Raw genomic sequence first — 20,059 nt, 5'->3', positions numbered from 1 at the left:
GGCTGAATGCAAAAAAAAAAATTAAAAAAAAATTAAAGATCCCTTTTATGGACTCTGCATCACCGTTTTCAAAGCAAAATATTAATATTCAATCTGTAAAACACAATTCTTGTTTCTGAACCAATGGGAAAATGGGGATCACTTTTTCTAGCTCACTGAGAAGCTTCTGCCCCACAGCAATACGTGCAACTGATAACAGAGGATTCAACACGAGAAATCAGAAAATCAACTTTTCAGGCATTTCTTCTTCGCCACCTGAAGCATCAAAATTATTAGAGATACTTGAGGATATTTTTTTCCAGCCACAGAAGGCATTTTTCTGTATTAAGGGAAGATTGCCTTTTCTAAAGGGGATTTTTCTGAAGCGGGGATGCTGTGAGATTTGCAATGCCGCCGTGTCAGTCACGCTCTCTCCACAGCAGCTGCGAGTTTTTTATGTCACCATCTTCACAGAGGGCTTGTGCAGGCTGAAGTTGATGATATATGCATTCAGCTAAGTTAAAATGAAGAAATATAGCAGAGGAGGGAGGGAGAGGGTCCTCCAGAGGACGATACATCTCACTCGGAACCGCCAGGACAGGCTCACTCTCGGCGGGTGATGCCAACTCTTGATTGGCCATAAAGCGAATTAAGAGTGACCCTCTCCTCTTGAATGTCTCATTTCTATCCACAAACCTTCACCTATTTTGCTTGTTTTTACCAAAATTCACGCATTACCCGGAAAGATGAATACCAGGTTTTCATACTATTAAAGGAAGTCCCTTATGCCACCCTGAGCTTATTAAAAATAAACCAAATGCTGCTAAATGGTCAAAACCAGAAAAGAATCCAATTTTTCAAGACATTACCCATTCTGGGCCATCCCTCCATGTTCAAGGTTGCTTCCAAATAAGCTCATGTAACACCTCATCTGGGGAGACCAGGAACATTTGTGCAACAGATACCAATGTGCCACCAAATAGTTGTAATATTTGTTAAGAATATATGGTAGCCAAATTTCCTCAATCCAATCCCAGGAGGTTTTCTTGCCCTGGGAACATCTTGTGCTCTCAGCCAAGACACTGGATTTACTAAATGCTGACCTTTGTACCCTTCCCAGCATCCCATTATTAGTTATTGCCTGGTAAAAAAAGGAGAAATTGAGTCTTTCTGCTACAAGCAAGGGTTAAAGCAGGTAGTGATTTGATATTTCTGTAGAATAAACTCCAGACCAGAGCAAATCCCTTTTCTATTTTTCTCCTAAAAAAGCAGTTGGTCAATACATAAGCACTGGGATGAAAGGGAGAGGGAAACACCGTGTTGGACAATGCCAAACAAAACTCTTGCCAAACACTGGTTTGGAATGTCACTGGATGGGCCCCTGAGCACCAGGAAAAGGAGCATTTATTTATTTCATATTTTCATCTAGGTATGTAATTTTTTGTTGTTGTTGAATATTTGCATGTATTTGTTATTTGTATTTATTGATTTAATATTTCCCAATCCTCCTCCCAACTTCAGCTCCATAGAAAGGATGGAGCTGCTTCAGTGGATTTCTGATGAGAACAACAATTACTGCTAAATATTTCTCTCCTCTCCAAAGATACCCATCTCTGAAAGGCTCCAGGGATATCTCTGCAACATAAACATGAGAATAAAACCTGCAAGAGCCAGTCAGAGCTTTAGTAGACAAGGTTAATGTACCTTGAACGGCAGCATTAAACAACTTTGCTCATTTTTTTAAGTGGAGAGCTGAGATACCTACGTACCTTTTAAAGTGTTATTTTTATAGGGGAAGACCATTAAAGCACCTTCCAAAACAAACTGGCACAGGGAAACATCAAAGAAGCTTCTTCAAAGTAACCTGACAATACTTGAATTTTGTGCAACCCAGCCCTCTGCCCAAGAAAAGTTCCCAAAAGAGCAAGTTGTGATTTTTTTCAGCAAATCAAAAAGCTTTGAAGTGAAGTGTAGCTGAGGAACCCCAAAAATGCAGAAACTTCCTCTTGCTGGGCATGAAATGCCCAACAAAAATTTCTGGTTCCCTTGTAAAAAATAGGGAGCAGAAGAATTTTCCAACTGTTCTTCTCTGAGAGCAACTACCTCTGGAAAATTTATGTCCAAAGTCTAAAGTCTTGCCCTATGCTTTCAAACCTTGGCTTGTGCTCTTCATTCTCCATCGCAACCTGCTAATTTCATGAGTCAGGAATCACTGAGCACCCACATTTCCATCATGCAAACACCAAATCTCAAACCCACACTGGCAATGAGAAGGTCACAGAATCACAGAATAATCTGAGTTGGAATGGACCCACAAGGATCATCGAGCCCAGCTTCTGGCCCTGCACAGCACCATCCCCAAGAGTCACACCACACATCTGAGAGTATTGTCCAAATGCTTCTTGAGCCCTGGTAGCCTTGGGGCCATGACCACTGCCCTGGGGAGCCTGGTCAGTGCCCAACCACACCCTGGGTGAAGAACCTTTCTCTAATATCCAACCTAAGCCTCCCCGACACAACTTCAGGCCATTCCTTTGGGTCCTGCCACCAGGCACCACAGAGATGAGATCAGTGTCTGCCCCTCCTCTTCTCCTCATGAGGAAGTTGAACACTCTGATGAGTCTCCCCTCCGTCTCCTCCAGGCTGAGCAGACCAAGTGCCCTCAGCTGTTCTCATGCAGCTTCCCCTCAAGACCCTTCACCATGTTTGTTGCTCTCCCTTGGATGCTCTCTAACAGTCCAATATTGTTCTTACACTGTTGTGCCCAAAACTGCCCACAGGACTGCAGGTGAGGCCACCCCAGAGCAGAGCAGAGCAGAGCAGAGCAGGACAATCTCCTCCCTCACCCAGCTGGTGATGCTGGGCCTGAAGTCCCCTAAAACAAGAATGTCCCTCCTGGTTGCCAGGGCACTGCTGACTCAAATTCAACTTCCCATCAACCAGGACCCCCAGGGCCCTTTCTGCAGAGCTGCTTTCCAGCATTTCATTCCTTTGTCTGTCTGTACTTCGAGGGTTGCCCCATCCCGGGTGCAGAATCTGGTACCTCCCCTTGTTGAACCTCATGGTGATGGCCCAGTCCTCTAATTTGTCAAGGTCTCTCTGCAGGGCTCTGTCCTCCACCCTGTGCACTTCAACATCTTCATAAATGACTTGGATGCAGGACTGGAAGGGACATTAAGCAAGTTCGCAGGCGATACAAAACTGGGATGAGCTGTTGACTCCCTCGAAGGTGGGGAGGCCCCACCAGTGACAGGCTGCAAGTCTGATGCCACCTCATCCACCGGAACCCTTTGGGCCCGACCCGAGGCAGTTGCTCAAACACGCTCATGCAGCTGTGGGCCAGACATTTGTGCAGAGGATACTGTGACAGATGGTATTGAAGGCTCCATCCCCAAGGTCCCTGCCAGGCTAAAAAGAGCTTCTCGGAGGACAAAAGAGGTGATGGCAAAAAATTTGATGAGTTTTGGAGATATGAGCTGGAAGAAGAGGTTTAAGTGTGGGTCTGAGGTGAACGAGGTGATGGGAAACTCTAAGATTTGCGAACTCTACAAAATTTCTGTTCCAAGACCAAAGGTGATGCCAGCGCTGTTGCTTGAGGATGGGTATCTGAGAAGAACATGCTCAAAAACTGTCCTGCTCTGCAAAAATTTAATCATCATTTAAGTTTTTCCAGTCCAAACTGACAGCTGCAGTCCTTCACCAATGTCCTGGCTTCAACCAGGACAGAGTGAATTTTTTACAGTAGCTGGGAGTAAATCTCAGCCTGGTCTGAACTCAACACAATGAGGAAATTGGGGTCAAAAAAGGACTGGAAAGTGTTTAGATAGGCTAAATTTTTTTCACAACTTTTTTTGCACAATGACAAAAGGTATGGCCTGGCCTCGGAAGCGCATCTTGTGGTCAGAGGGGCTTCAGGCGGAGGAGAGCAGAAACAGTTTTGTGCCTGGAAATTGGGGAGACCAGCACACAGTGGAAAAAGCCAAGGGAAACCAAGTTGTTTCTCAGAAGCCTTCAGGAGAGGTAATTTCTATCATTAACCACTTAGAGTGATGCCAGCCCAGTGTTCCAGAAGGTAATCAGGTGGACACCCACCAGCACATCTTTCTGTGCCTTTAAAGGAAGGTGTCTGGACCTTGCTGGCACAATTTGCTGAGTTCAGGTTTGGTCTCCTTGCTGGAGATACTTCCAGGCCAGGTTGCACTTGTGTCCTCCACAGACACATGCTCATGTTCTCCACAGTTCCTCCAAAGAGAACAACCCAAGGCACACAAAATACATGGCAGGGTACTGAGTCCTTTCATGCAAGCACTGGGCAGCTCACTTTGAAATACAGACTGGAAACAGGGCATCAAGGCAGGGAGGATCCCCCCACAAAGTGGTCATTGTGGTGACCTCAACATCCCCCACACTCACCAGAAAAGTAATTTCAAAGTGAACCCAACCTGTACCTTTATCAGACTGAGGAGATATTCATCACTTCCTTCATCGTGTGGTTTTTGTTTTGGCTGAAGCAAGGTCAGCAGCAGGAATCAGGGCTTAAAGGGCAGCCTGGAGGAAATAATCCTCCCCTTATTGGCTGCTTCTTACTAAAAGGGACTTTCAGAGGAGGCAAGACTCAAAACAAAAGACTCAAATAAAAGATGCTCTGCTGGGCCACGGACCAAATGAAGGTTTTGGGTTTTTCCCTGAGAAGCCCCCACCCTAATGTAATCAGTTTAAGAAGAAACCAGGCACTTTTGCAGAATATTTACACAAATTGAAGGCGCCACTCCCATTTTCAGTGACCAAAGACTTCTCTTTGTTCCTACAGGAGGGAAGTTGTAGCCAACAGGGTTTTATTTTCTGTGTCACCGGCCGGGTGCCCTGGTTTTGGCATGGATCGAGTACATTTGTCACTCTGTCAAGCCCTAATTTTAGTGATCGGGGTTGACTAAAGGACTGTGAAACCCTTGGTTTCATGTACATCTTATTTTAAGCTCTGCATTTTGTTTATTTTTAGTTGGTGACCATTTCTCTGCACCCTACTGCCGGCTGTGCCAAAATTTTGCAGTGATAACAGCCCATATTTCAGAGTATTTTCACAAAAATATATCTGTGTTTTCCTCCAGGCTGCTTATGCCTTGTAGGGCTCTTAACAATATGTTATCAACACTTGAGCTTTAAAACAAGACTCTCTGCACAGACTGATTTCTTAAAAAAAGAAAAAGTGTAATTCTCTCCTGAAATGCTCACTGCATTTAGGGAAGGGTTGATACAATTTAAATGCAACAGAAAACAGCAGAAATTCCTCCAAATAGAGCCACTCCAAGGTCATGACTCGCCACATCCTGCTCAATTAACGCACATAATTGCACAATTAATATCTATAATTGCTTAATTAATATAAAGCAAAGCAGCCTTACTGTTAGGGGGTGCTCAGGGAGCCACTGCCCTGGAAGTGTCCTCCCACTGCCCCGAAAACTGGGTAGGGATCACAACCTGGGAAAGCAAACATGAAATATTTGAATACTGAGAGAAAATGAAGAAATGAGAAAGTGAAATATTAAGCAAAGGATGAAGGTCTGCACTAGGAAAGGTATTCTGGCAGTGCCAGTGAAGCCATGGTGGGCAAGTCTGCTCTTAATGCACTTGTTTTGAAGGATGATGGTGAAAATAGAAGGAACCAAGGAAAATGGAGGTGGGAATATCCCCTGGAGATGAAAGCAGGACTGATGTCTGAGCTAGATCAGGGTTTTTCCCCAGCAGGTTTGAACACCTCCAGAAAACAAGAAAAAATAAATGAGATTTTTAGAGGTCGAACCGAGATATGTCCAGAAAACGCAGGTGTGCTTGTGGTTGGTCTGTCCACAGAGGATGGAGGTCAACGTAGTCCTGCCCCGTCCTTTTCGACTCCTAGTCGGTGGCAAAAGCTCGTCAGGGGATCACACTGAGGGTTACTGGTACAATCTGGGTCTGAAAAGGAGAGAAAAGAGAAAAAGGAATGAAACAGCACTGCTGTTGGCTGTGCCCCCATTTCATGTTGCCATTTCCCTGGTTAATTACAATCCTTGCTTGCGTGTAAATGTGTTTTTATACTTGGGCTCAGACAGAGAGAACTGGGGAACAGCCACTACCTCAGAAATGGGGGAGCTCCCAGACACGGTTTAATAAGGAGAAGTCCATCCATATGGTAGAGATGATTTTACAACTACCAAGAATCTGGCCTTTATGGGACTGGGATTTCTAGGCCCATCTCAGCAGTTTCAGTGGAAAAACGAAGATGGGCTGAGCAAGGACCAGCACAGCCACCGACACAGGGGTGTTCTGTGTTTGACTGCAAAAAAAGGAATACAAGAGATAAAATTCACCACATCTCTCCATATATATCACCCCTAGTGAGCCCCTCGGATCTTCAATATCCATCTCTGATGAACGTCCCTCTACATACATCACCTCCAGATATTACCTGTGTGTCTATAAACATCACCCGAGATCTCCAATATATGTCTGATATATCTACCTTGATATATATCTCCTGGTAGAGAGCTCCTCAGATCTCCAATATAAATCCCTTATATTATATATATATAGTCCAATATATGCCCCTCGATACACACAACCTCTGCCAAGCTCCTCCAATCTCCAGTCTAGCACTGATGTATCACCTCGATACAAACCAACCCTCGACAGCCCCTCACCAAGGCACACCTGACATACACAGCTCTGATACATGGCACCAGGCTGGAGCTCCTCAAATCTCAGACAATCATCTGACAAGGCACACATCATCTTCAGGGAGCTCCTCAGAGCTCTGATAGATGTCCCATGATACGTGTCGCCTCCAGAGAGCCGCTCAGATTTCAATACACATCCAATATACCTCCCCTGATATGCGTAACCTGTTCCAGAGCTCCTCGGATTGCTGATCTGTGCCTAACACAGACACGTGTATGTACACCTCCATGTACTGAACTGCTGATTTGAATGCACCTCTGATACGTGCACCTCCAGTTGCACACCACCTCCAAGGAGCTCCTCAGATGCCCAATACCCATCTGAGATACCTGCACCTCCGGAGCGCTCCTCAGATCCCCACGACACACCTCAGGGATGCATCACCAGCAGAGAGCTACGGCTCGTGTGGTGAGGCCAGATAGGAGATCCATGAGAACTGTTTCCCCTGGTTTTAATTCCACCCCAAACCCCAGGCAGTAACACCACCTGCAGTTCTGGGCCTTCACAGCAGGCATTCATCATCTCAGACAGGAACATGGGTCCAAGAGAGTTACATGGGGAAGCTCGCATAGGAAGTGCCATTTCTGGAAACCTGGCCTAAGGTCATTGCCCAAGGAGAGATATGGAAAGAACGGGGTCATCTCGGGGCAAAACACGGCAGAAACCTCCAACCGTGGAAAACTTGGTGAAAGGTGCTTCTTGACTTCTCAGGCCAGTGCAGGTCCTGCTGAGAGATTGAGAGACCTAATCTGGGTTACACTAAGTGCTCAGAAGGGCCTGAGTCCAGAACTCTTCTACCACAACAGCAGGTGAAATATTAGTGGTTATTTCTGGTAAAGAATTTATGCTCATGCCTCAGAGGAACATGAATGGGCTGATGCCAAATACCTGTAGTGAACCTGGGATTTGATTTTCATTGGATTTGTCCTGGCATCATGATGAAAAAGCTCATGTTTTGCACCAGTCCTTCATCCCTATAAAGACTTTTTTTTATCACACAGGAAAGACTTTTGTCATCTGGGCTTGCTGTGTGAACAAAACGTGAGGACTGGGGGGAAAGAGGCAGAAATAAGGCTCTGTCACTTAAAAGTGCTCTGATAGACTGGCAGACTGATTTTCATCCTTGGACGCGGTCAGGCTTGAGGTCTTGGATGCTGCATGCATGTAGGACAAAAACATTTGCAACTTCTGCAGAAATGCCACTTTTGTCCCCATCATGAAGAACACCAAGAGCCAACCCCACCAGGGACATCTCCCTGAACACCCTTGCAGAGAGAGAAAGGAGTCTTTTTGAGCTGGCACACACTTTTAGCAACTTCAAAAGGCATCCTTTGAAGTTTAGCAAAGGCCTTTGAAGTCCTCCCGATGCGAAAGGGAATGGAGGAGATGCCTCCTTCAAGATGCTCCACCACAGGCAATGCAAGGCAGCAAGATCCATGGTGTCCCAGGCGCTCATGGTTGTAATTCAGCAGCTGCCCGAGGGTCATGAATGAGACACCATTTCTGACAAGTCATCAATCCCCCCAAATGCCCTAAATCCTGATCTAGTCGACCTGAATAGCATCCAACAGCAGAGAAGGGAGCCCAGTATCCTGGGATGGCAGCCTGTACCCTGGGTGCAAAAAGCCAAGGGCATCCTTGTTAATAAAGATTTAATGAAGTGTAAGGGAATGCTAATAAAGCTGACATTTAGCAAAACAAAATTCAGGATTTTTGCACAAAGTGTAGGATTTTAAAGCAAGAAGGCTCTTCCCAGCAAGTCACTTTGTTTCTTCCAATGTGAGCGGGCCACAATGCTTCCAACCTCATCATGTCAGTGCTGTTTAATTGTGACTACCATGTTTTAATAAATTTAATGCCAGCTCCTCTGACTTAGGGGGAAACCACAAACAGTGAAATCCCCAATAATGCTGAGTTTTATTGAATTATTTTTATACCTCACACTATGCCCAGCAGCAAGCTCTACTGACCCCAAACTCCACACCCGTGGGGATAACCAAAGAAAAACCCTGTAGGTGCGAAAAACAGTACAAATGCAGAAATCAAAGCTCAAATTTCAGTTAACCCTTTAAGGAGCTCCAAGGGATGATCGTGATATATCTTTGCAACATCCGCTGCCATCTGCAATGAGGACTTTTGTGACAAAAACCTTTGGTGTGTTGGGGTTTTCCCCACACAGTGCAATTTCTGTAGCATCTCCAGCATCTGGGTAAGGGCTGCGGCCAAGTGTTGGGGATGCTCAAAGGGGCAAAGAGGAATACAGTATTTTCATTTCAGAAGAAAAACTGGTGATGCACAAACCCCACCCTTTCTCTGAGAGAGTGAAAGATTTGAGATGTGCCCACACACCCAAATATTTTTGTATTTGTGCAAAAGCAAAGCTGCTTTGAGGCAAAACACAGTTGGGAGAGACAGGTATTGGTGGAGCCCTGCTGTAGGTGACTCACATTATCCAAACAGGGCATGGAGAGAAATACTGGACATCCCCACCCCAGACATGCACATGTGAACACATCTGGATCCAGGGAACAAAAGCAGCCTCTCTCCACTGTGCTGATAAATAATGGAAAGGCAAAGTGCCCTGCAGAAGCAGCACCATACTGTTCGGCCTCGGGCGAGACGGAGGAAAATTCGGTACCCATGAGGTCTGGAACAGTGGGATTAATAACACATCAATTTTAATGCAGGGTGGCTTGTACGGTTTTTTCCCTTTTCCCTTTTTTTTTTTTTTTTTTTTTTTATCCTGCTTCACAAACAGCAAAGTGAATGTTTGAGCATCTCAGTGGGGGGTTAATGAGGACTCTGATTAGTTATTCAGATTTGCCGATGCTGCCTACATCCATCCTCGGATGGGGGAATAACAGGAAAGGGTTTGCAGAAAAAGCTCTTAGAGATGACCTGCTTGGCTTTCACAGCTCAGGCAGATGAAGGCTTTGGGGGGGCCCATGTTACAGGGGTCCCCAACCCCAGAATCCTAGTGCCAACTTTGGGATGGAAAAGCATATTTTCCCATCATTTGTAGGGGATGGAAAAAGCTGCTGCATGTTCAGCCATGCCAATTCCTGTAAAGTTTCGGAGGAAAATACTTGGATTTTTTTCACATGAAAAAAAAAATGATTCTCGGCTGCCCTTAATAAAATTTGTGTGCAATTGTGGTCAGAAGTATATGGCCAAAAATGACGGGTGGATGGATGCAAGGATGCATGGATTCATGGATGCAAGGATGTATGGACACACAGAGTCATGGATGAACATACGTGGTGAAAAGATACATGGACACATGGAGGCAAGGGTGGAAGAAAGGATGGATCATCCTGTAAAAGCCACCACTGGGCTGCAACAATGCAACAACTGCTGCAGTATTTTCTACAGCATCCCATAAAATTCTAACAGTGGTTTATGTCCTTGTGGAAAAGCAATGAGCTCACCTCCTTGCTCCTTGACCCAGGGACATTTTAAGCAGGTTGAGCTCACATCAGTATTTTAAGAAGGTGGAACTGCTGTATTTCGGGGTTGCTTTCCAGATTTAGGCTTTTGTTCTTCACCTGCATCAAAAATCAAAAGGGAACCTGAGAAAATAAATGGCAGGTGTCCAAAATGCTGCTGCAAAAGGCCTAAAGGATGGAGCCAGGGAGGTGTTTCATAGCATTGCAAAGGGGCTAATAAAAAAATATAGGCATTATTTTAGGATTGACTCTAGGATTCATTATTTCTTCATCAAGAAGAAATATTTGAAGGATGAACAGGAGGGTGAAGGCACTGTCTCAGTGGTAAATTCATCCTAAGAACACTTTATTTCTTCTAGGCTCTGTTGACCCAGTTGGCTCTTGCTTTGAGCATCACTCAACCTAGCACCCAACTGGGGTTTGGGGGGGCTAAACTCCCTGGTCTTTGTGTCATTTCCCACAACACCTGCCAGAATCTCAGAGGAAAGACAAACTGGAGTTATCCTTCCTATTTCACGTTGAGGCACTCCATCCCAAACAGGCTCTTTTCCCAAGGACTGCCTCCATATGCTTTGTCTGGGTTTTAAACGGTGTGTTAATTGTTCTGAATTAACAGCTCCAGCTGGAGAAGCAAACAAGCAATTTGCAACCTTAAGATAACACCCAACTTATCTCAAGTGATTTAAGTTGGGAGTTTGGTTGGTTGGTTGGGGGGGGGGTTTAGTGGTTTTTGGGGTTTGGGGTTTTTTTTTTTTTTTGTGGGGAAATAGCACCTTTCTGGTTGTGAATGCACTGTCCAGAGCTTGGCTAAAATCACTCCGTGCACCCAATCCACCCGGGGTGGCCACTGGCACATGGCCACAGAAGGAGGTGGGATTGTAGGACAAAGAGAAAAAATGAAAAATCTCTGCATTTCATTTTACTTTAGAGACAGGAAAAATATAATATATCCTCATCACTGCTGGGCAAACCACTGACTGCAGAAGGGCTAAGGATTATTTTCTCCCCAACACATGGGGGTTTTTTATTACACAGAATCAGAGAATCCCAGAATGGTTTGGGTTGGAAGGGACCTTAAAACTCATCTTGTTCCAACTCCCTGCCACAGGCAGGAACACCTCCCACTATCCCAGGTTGCTCCAAGCCCCGTCCAGCCTGGCCTTGGGCACTGCCAGGGATCCAGGGGCAGCCACAGCTTCTCTGGGCACCCTGTGCCAGGGCCTCCCCACCCTCACAGGGAAGAATTTCCATTTACAGTTTGTTTCAAAATATTCAAGCTCTCAAATAGACCAAAAAAACCCGTCAGCAAACTCTTTCAAGCTTTCTTCCTTTGCCCTCTTTCATCTTTTTCCCTTTTCTTTTTTTCATTTGCTGCTAGATAGAGGAAGGAAGAAGGAAAGACCATGATGATGATTTGTTTACAAGACTGGATCTTCAACATGGATATAACAGTATTTTTTTTTAATTGTCATTTCAGCAATTTAAATCCTTTCTAATCTCACTCAGGGTGTGGGATTCAAGGAGGAAAGCCCACTCCTCTCTTCCCACCCTTCCATGCCTGGTTTTAAGAGTAGCCAATGGCACTGGCAGTGAAACAGACTCCAAAAGAAAATATTTCTATGATTATGACCGAGTGTCTGCTGCCAGATTGAGTGGAAACTCCTCTTGGTACCTGTCCTGGTTCGAGCCACGAGAGGGTTAATTTTTGCAGTTGCTGGGAGGGGTCAGGGCCAGGACCTGGTTATTCTACACCACTTCACATCATTTTGGGGGGAAGGGCAGGAAAGGGACTCTCTTCCCAGCCGAAGGGAGCAGCTCTAGCTGCAAGGTGAGCATTTTTATATGTGAATCGCTCTCTTTTTTGGTACACTGTTGTTATTAACATTCTTGCTGTTACTGTTTGTTTTCTTCTCTCTTTCCTGTTTCCAGTAAATTGTTCTTATCTCAACCCATCTTTTTGATGATGATCTTTGCCTTTTGTGCCTCCAGTTCTCTTCTCCAGGAGGAGAAGGGGAGAGGAAAGGGGATCAAGTGAGTGGCAGCTGGTTTGCAGTCTCAGTAGAAGACTGAGACTCTGCAAACTCTATCCCTGCCAAGACTGAGTTGGGAGTCAATGTCCATCAACCCCCAACAGTTTTCCAAGAGCATCGGATAACTGGGGTCATGGATGGGGTCACGGTCCTCCAACATGGTCTTCTGCTGAAGTTGGGGCAGTGTCTCCATTTTGTCTCCTTTTTCCAGAGAAAAAGGGGGTCTAACTGTGCCCTGAAGACACGAAGAAGGGCCATTAAGATGCAACGACGCATCCGTCTCCAGTCATGGGAGGCACCTCCAAAATACAGACCCAACTCTGGGGCTGTGGGACTCAGGCAGCCTTGGATGCCCAGATCCCCAGTGCCAAGCTGTGCTACCTGACGACCTCCTGGCACATGGATAAAGTAACAGGAGAAGCGATAAATCACTTTGGCACCTTCCCTGGGCATGGCAGCCCTTGATAAAAAACCAAACCTCAAGGGAGGGAGTCTGACACCACACTACTCCCAGTGCATTCTGTTGCACACATTAATCCTTCTTGATGGAGAATTACAATTAGGGCTCCGTCTTAAGGAGATATCAGCAATCAGATATCTTATCAAATGCCACCTCAATTATTCAAATAATCCCTGGCTCTTAGATTTGGGTGCTGTTTAGGGAAAGCGGTCCGATTAATGTGCTGACACTTCCCCATCACGTCCGACATCCTCAACTTCATGTCTGATTACGGAATTTGCATTCAATTTAATTTTTTCCATCTGGAGTAAATGAATAATCCGAGTACCTACCCCAGCCTTAATTACATTTGTTAAATTAAAAACCTGGGATGTGAGAAATTTAAATGCATGTAGCTCCATGGCCAGACAAACCTGCATGTTCAACCTGCCGCAGCCCTGCCAGCTCCTGCTCCAATTTCTCTTCCTTCCCCACAGCCAGGCATCAAGGAAATTACAACTAGAAAACAAAAATTCTTTCTAAACGATGAAACAATAGATGATCTTTTGACATTTCCAGTGCTGTTTGCAAGGGAATGAGATAAAATGTAATAAATTCATATACTTCTGTGTGTTTCTTGGCTCCAGCAGCTAAAATTTCCATCTCTTTATGCAGGAGTCCTGGGGAGCAGAAATCCTTGATAATGCCAAACAATTCGACACTTTATTTTCTCTTTACTCCACACCATGCAAAACACAGGCTTCAAGCTGCCAGCTGCTGGGAGTGAAACCAGATGCCACATCCCTTTTCCATATGGAAACAGAAATCACCCCGTTTGGGGGGGTCCTGTGCTCCCCTCGGTCGCAGCCCTCCATGACCCCAGGGCTGCTACTGGCACACAGCAAAGCCTCTCTCCAACAGCAAAAAACCACTATTTCAATGGTGCAGTTGTCATTTTTTACACCCAGCCTGGCTCAGGCCAGATCCTTGTACCATCAGACTCAGAGAACAGAAAAAAAATTTGCCCCAAGCCACCACATTTCCTAATTTTAAAATAAAGAAGGTAAACAGAGAGGTGTAAGTAAAACTACTGAACTTGATACATTTTTTAAAATTAACTTAGCAGAAGCTTGCTGAATTTCCCTTCTTCCAGAGATGATGAAACTCAAAAGGCTGGAATTCATAGGTGGACTCAAAGTGGTGATGAGAAAAGTGTCCAAATAATTAAAGAATAATTAAACATTAAATGGAAGATAAAGCATTACCAGCTCAGACCATTTTAGGAGGAATATTTCAGATATTAATTGGAAATGGGAAATGTCAAATAAATATCTTTGGGTGTTGATCTAGATGTCAGCAGCAATGAAAACGTTGAGGAAAGTCTTTTCTCCACACTTACAAAGACTGAGTTAAATAACTCACATGTGAGTGAGTGCAATGACAACAATCCCCCAGTCTGAGAGACCAGTAATAAAATACGGTTAAAAATATTCAGGGAAAGCCACACTCAGGTAAAGTGAGACAGGTGAGAGCAGAATCAAAAATAGTTTTCCCTTTCCTCCCAGCATGCTTGCAGCTCAGACAACACTTCTGCACTCTCAGGGAGCTGGATTTGACTCCCCAGCCCAAAAAAATCCCTTCAGAGGGGTGTAATAGAGCATCCCCCCAGGCACAGCAGCCCTCAGATTTGGCCATCAGAGCAGGCAACTTGGATGCAGTCTAATGGACCTGCGGTTCCTCATCCTTCCTGACTTTCTTCTGCTTTGTTTGGAGTTAACAGTTATAGCTCCAGAGAAGAAAACATCATGTTTTAGCAATGAGGTCCCCAGCGAGGCTGTTTAAAAATTAATTAGTGCCATGCAATGTATTAGCGATGAATAGTAATTTTAGCTTTTGTACCTACTTCATTGCCTTCTACATGGTTGTTATTCCAGCTTTTCCATGGTCCTCCCAGCCAACCAGGACCTATACAGAGCATACCAAGGAAATTATTGGCTGTGTCTCCTGGAAATACCCAATCCAACAGCAAACACACACCCCAACATGTTCTCTCTGAAGCTTTTAAATAAATCAAGGTCATATTTGCTGAGCTGGCTGAAAGGTTGGGAACCTGCTCTGCTCAAAGAGGTTCCAATCATCCCAAAACAGCAGCTGTCCAAGGGTGTGAGCCTGGCTAGACACCCCCCATAGCCCCTGAGCATGTTGTGGTATGGAGGAGGTTGTGGGTCGTGGCTTCATCCAGGAGGGAGGACAGAGGTCCTCCCTCCATGGACAGACATGGGCGGAGATCGCCCAACCCTGAAGATGGAGAACCTTCAAGGATGGAGGTCTGCCAACCCCAGATGTCTCTGCCAGCCCCAAGGACGAAGATTCTCCTCTAAACCCAAGGAAGAAGATCCTCGTATCCCAAAGATGGAGACACACTCCCAACTCTGAAGGTGAAGATGCTCAAGCCTCAGGGATGGAGCTCCACAAAACACAAGGAAGAATCCACCTAACCCTAAGGTTGGGAATTCCCCCAGCCACAAGGAAGGGGATCTCCCAACCCTGGAAGTGGAGATCTCCAAAACCCAAGGATGGAGACACACAAAGTTCAAGGAGAGAGCTCCTAACCCTGAGTATGGGGATCCACCAACCCTGATGATGTAGATCCTCAAAACCCAAGTACCTTCACAACCCTGAGGATGGAGATTCTGCAGACTCCAAGGATGGTGATCCCCCAAGAATGGAGAACTTCCAAGGAGAGAGAAATCCCCTCCAGGACAAAGACCCCCCCAAACTTAAGGATGCAAACCCCATCTTCCCCAATCCCATGGAGGGCAATCACCCCCTGGGCCATCAGTGGCTGAAGTCTTCACCCCACGCTGCACGGAGCAGGACCCGGGGGCATTACCCTGGTCTGGTAATGGCCACCTCCCAAACTGCAACCCCAAACGAGCCACCACTGCGCTCCTTTCAGCAGTGAGTGAGGCAGCAGGGACCAAGGAACCTTGCTGTGTCGACTGCCTTCAGGTGGATTGTGGAGCTAAGGGGAATTTGCTGGGACATCTGGAATATATTCATTTTATGGCATGTTTCATATCACAGACAGGTACTTTGAAGCAGTTAAGTAGTAGCAGGGCAGCACGTCCCCATGGGTGGGCTGCGGTTTGCGCTTTCAGCCCGAGCTGCACCAGCATGACAAAGGGGCTGGGGAGACAGAGCTGACATTTCCCAAACAGCTTTGTGCCTCTGGGGGCAAATCCAGCAAGAAATTAAAACCCAAAAGGCCAAAAAAAAAAAGAAAAAGGGAAAAAAAGAAAGAAAACAACCCGCACATCTAAGTGATGTTGATCCCCCACATCAGGCTATTAACAGGCCCATCACAAATTGTAAATGACTCAGATAAATTAAATGGCTTAGCAACTGTGAGGAAAGGCCCTTCTGAAGATTCATTTGTTTCGTGGAAAAGAAATTATTCGGGAATTTTAAATCTTTTCCAGCAGCTTGACACAGACACCCTGTCAAGCCCACATGTTGATGCTCACGCAGCCCTGGGAGGCAGTCAGCCCTGAAAGGAAAAGTCAGAGAATCAGAGAATCCCGGAATGGTCTGGGTTGGAAGGGATCTTAAAGATCATTCATTCCAATTCCCTGCGATCAGCAGGGACACCTTCCACTATCCCAGCTTGCTCCGAGCCCTGTCCAGCCCGTTCTTGGGCTCTTCCAGGGATGGGGCAGCCACAGCTTCTCTGGGCAACCTGTGCCACGGCCTCAGCACCCTCACAGGAAACAATTTCTTCCTGATTTCTAAACCTCCTCTCTTTCAGTTCAGTGCCATCAAAGTCCTCTGCGAGCATCCAAAAGCAGGGGGATACAGGCACGTTCCCGCTGGCAAGCCACTAACGAGGCTGTGCCCCCTCCTAGCAAAACTATTAAAAGCCTCAGCCAATGAGGAGGTCTGAAAATGGGATGAATTGACCCAAAAAGCCCCCATGCTGAGGGAAAGCCAGCAACTGAGCTGCAATTAAAAAAGAAAAAGGGGGACAGTAACACGGGGCAAGAAACTAGGGTTGCAACCCTGGGTGCAGTAAGGTGCAGCAATGCCAAAAGCTGCAGTGATCCCCCGAGGCCCAGCGAGCTGCAGTGATTTACCCCCCAAAGCAGGGAGCCACTGCTTTCCTCCCGTGCTAACTCCTGAAATCCATGCGTTACACCTACCTGACTTCAGAGGCAAAGCCCAACTCCCCATTCACAGCCCTTTTAGCTCATGTAAAATTGAGGGGTTTTTCACCTTCAGACACTATTTCGCCGGCAGCAGCAACTCAAAACACCTTTTAATGGAAGTTCAGAGGTATAAAAGATGCAAAACACCCCTAAATTATTCACACGGTGTTTCAATCAAAGCCGCACTATGGGATAAAGGGAAGGATCTGGTGACCCTGGGGATGTCTCCCCATCCCCGTCTAGATAGAAAAACCCTTCTTGCATTTATTGGGGAGAAGTGAATGGGGGAGAGAATAAAATAAAAGGGTTTCCTGTATCCAGAAAGGGCTGGAGAGTGAGGAATGCAAGGAGTACCCACTTTTCAGGTGCATCCAACCAGAGAATCCTGGTTGTACTTGCCCTTTGGCAACACTGAAGCTTTTCCAAACTTTTATAGCACCAGAGGAGTAAAATTAAAGTGCAGCATGGGAAGAGAAAATGCTAACCTAGAAATCCAGCAAGAAGGGATGGAAACAACAACAACAACAAAAAAGAAAATTAACAGGAAACTCAAAAATTATTATTTTGTATTTCAAATACAAGAGGTTTTCCAAAAGATAAAGCCTTGGAAGATATTTCTTCTTCCATTTTTTTCCTCTCTGTTTCGCTTCTTTCTGTTTCACTGAGCATCCAGGTGCTCCTGAGCTGGGATTTCCATTTCTCTGGCTCTTTCTTGGGGCAAAACCCCAATAGCCCAATACAAAAAAACCCAAAGCCCAATCCCAAAAGTAGGACACCAAGCCCTGCTCAATCCAACCTCAGTATGAGGCTCGCTAATTACCCCGTAATAGTATTTATATGCTGCCGGCACACTCGGAAATGCAGCTCCTAACAACCGAGGTCGGCATCAATATTAATGTCCCGGCTTGAGTCTCCATATGCAGGGACCAACAGGAGACAAAAAAACATCACAGCACAGTGAAAAGAGGGGCAGAAAAGGAATTTTAGAAGTATTTTTCTGTGTTTGGGCAGGAAGGGAGTGCTTGAGATTAAATGAGGGGAGCAGCAATAAGAGCAAATATAAGTTCCCATCTCTGAGGCATAAATCTTCCAGCACTGCAAAATTTTTCACCATCCATATGCCCTTCCTCAAACTTTGAGTCTCCCCACAGGTAGGAACAGGCCAAAAAAACTCTTCTTTTCTTGTGATGGGAACAGGTTTCTAAAATTCAGGGCCTTCCCCTAACTAGTTACTCTAAGACGTTCAGCTTCAAATATTCACCCCTGCAAAATTCAGTCCTCTCTTGGTTGCTCATGCAAAACCCCAGGCTTTGGGTTGGCTCAGCTGGAAATGACCTCCCGAGAAGCATTTCTTTTCCAGTGATAGTTTGTTCCCTACATAACAAGGGAGCATATCCCCCCAGAATCAATATTATATTGCATGCAAACATACACAGAATATCTGTAGAAACGTGGCTAGACAGGGCACAGTGTGGGTTGCATACATGTCTCAGCACCACTCCATAATTCGATTAAAAACCGTCTTTTCTTAATAATTTCTATGCAGAGACACTTGTCACACCAGGAGCATTAAGGCAGAGTTTAAATGGAGTTAATAAACTATTAATAGCCTGCAGTAAGGCTGTGATAGATTTGAGCTGCATGTGATCAGTACCCCTTGGTACCCATGGCCGTGCTCGGTGCACATCGATAAAAATCAGAGGTCTTCCATGGAAAATGCAGTTCCAGGAAATCTGGTGTTTCTCGTGGAAAGATGCATGTTTGCAGGATTTTCTCCATCAGAATGAAAGCTGGCAGTTTAAGAGCAAGCATGGATGTGGCATTCACTCTGTGGACTGTCAGGTGCTGTGTCAACCCACACCACTGACATGCTAATTCATGTTGATTAATACTGAAAGAAAATGAACAGAAGCCATAAAGTTCATGCCCAAAAATTCAACATTAAGACGTTCCCAGATCATCATTTTGCGGTACTTTCTTTCCATTGCAATTCGAGAATTTCCTTATTTTTAGTCAAATTTGAAGCAAGAAAAGGGCAAATCGTGGAAAGAATTTGAAAATAGATGCTCTACTTCCCGCAGCCACTGTGGTTATGAAGCCTTTACTGACACATTTTGAGCTGTTATTAAACAACATCAACAAGTAACACTGACCCTTCAGAGAAGCCCCAGCTCTGTACTGATGACTACAACAGCAGCAGGTAACTCATTAACCCTTCAAAGACCCAGTCTTGAGTTAATGACTACAATGGCAAAGAATAAAATGTTGATCCTACAGAGAAGACCCAGCCCTGCATTGATGACTACCCTGTGTAGAAGCAGGACTCAAGCCAACTGCCTAAAGACTGCCATAAAAATCAAATGCCACTATTAAGTGATTTCAGATATTGCAAGAAATCCCCAGAGACTAATTATAACCTCGTTTGGCAATTTGGGTGGAAAGCACACTCTGCAGTTGTAGCCTTGGCCATCAATTCTGGTCAAACTTGAGATCTTTCTAAAGAGCCATTGTGTGACCCAGTGGAAATGGCAATTTTTCATAAGGAATTTCCCCCAAAGCTTAAATTGCCTCTTTATTAAATATTTCTTAGTTCTAACTTGTGGAGAGAGGCTGCGAGGTCTATTCCAGGAGGAGCAGTCTGTGAGAAAAAGTCAGAGGGTAAAAGCTTATCAGGGAAAAAAAGTGAGGATTTCCACTTGAGATGCTGATTGGAACCACCTGAGGACCCAAAGATAAACTCTAAAACAGGAGGGGTTTGTTTTTCTTTATTGGGATGATGAAAGAAGAACCATGAGAAGGAGTAACACCTTCTTCCACCTCCCCCAGCTGCAGATGGCCACCACCTTTTGGGCATTCCAACCCAAACCCTGACAATCCACTACAAGACTCTTCCCCACCACTTCCAAGAGAGATGAGTGAAAGGAGAGCACCTTCCTCCAACCTTTCCATCAGCATCAGAGGAAACACCTAAACACCAGAAACACCTAAACCACCACACCTTACAAATCCCTCCCTGCCTTTCCCCTCCCCGATGGCTGCTTTCCCCAGAGGATCCCCCAAGACGTCCAAAACCTGCTCAAAATCATGACCTGCCAAACAATTAACTGAAAGCAAACAAGAAATCGAGTTAATTAATAAATTGGGAACTACTGAAAGTCAACACGCCACACAATCAACTTGCCACAGGCCGCCTGTGCCAGGCATGGCTGCTGTTTCAGTGCTCTGTGTTTTCCCCCACTGGTTTCC

The 20,059-nt window shown here is 45.4% G+C and overlaps 1 protein-coding gene across 6 annotated transcripts in view; it reads right to left on the bottom strand.

Annotated features, from left to right (window-relative positions):
- Positions 1-20,059, bottom strand: part of PKNOX2 (PBX/knotted 1 homeobox 2) — an 86,493-nt gene that overhangs the window by 32,212 nt on the left and 34,222 nt on the right. The window contains exons 2-6 of one of the 6 annotated variants that reach the window (XM_032133726.1): positions 14,512-14,573; positions 13,043-13,127; positions 10,122-10,238; positions 5,780-5,931; positions 5,382-5,457 (exon numbers count right to left, since the gene is read on the bottom strand). The gene's annotated coding sequence lies outside the window, so the exon portion shown is untranslated. Of the gene's footprint in view, positions 1-5,381; positions 5,458-5,779; positions 5,932-10,121; positions 10,239-13,042; positions 13,128-14,507; positions 14,574-20,059 lie in introns of all 6 variants that reach the window. The other 5 variants (XM_032133728.1, XM_032133727.1, XM_032133730.1 and 2 more) reach the window with 5 other exon arrangements.

This window comes from Corvus moneduloides, chromosome 25 (assembly GCF_009650955.1).
Source record: "Corvus moneduloides isolate bCorMon1 chromosome 25, bCorMon1.pri, whole genome shotgun sequence".
NCBI classification, from domain to species: Eukaryota; Metazoa; Chordata; class Aves; order Passeriformes; family Corvidae; genus Corvus; species Corvus moneduloides.
The sequence above is the reverse complement of the archived record's forward strand: the minus strand, read 5'-3'. Positions and strand labels throughout refer to the sequence as shown.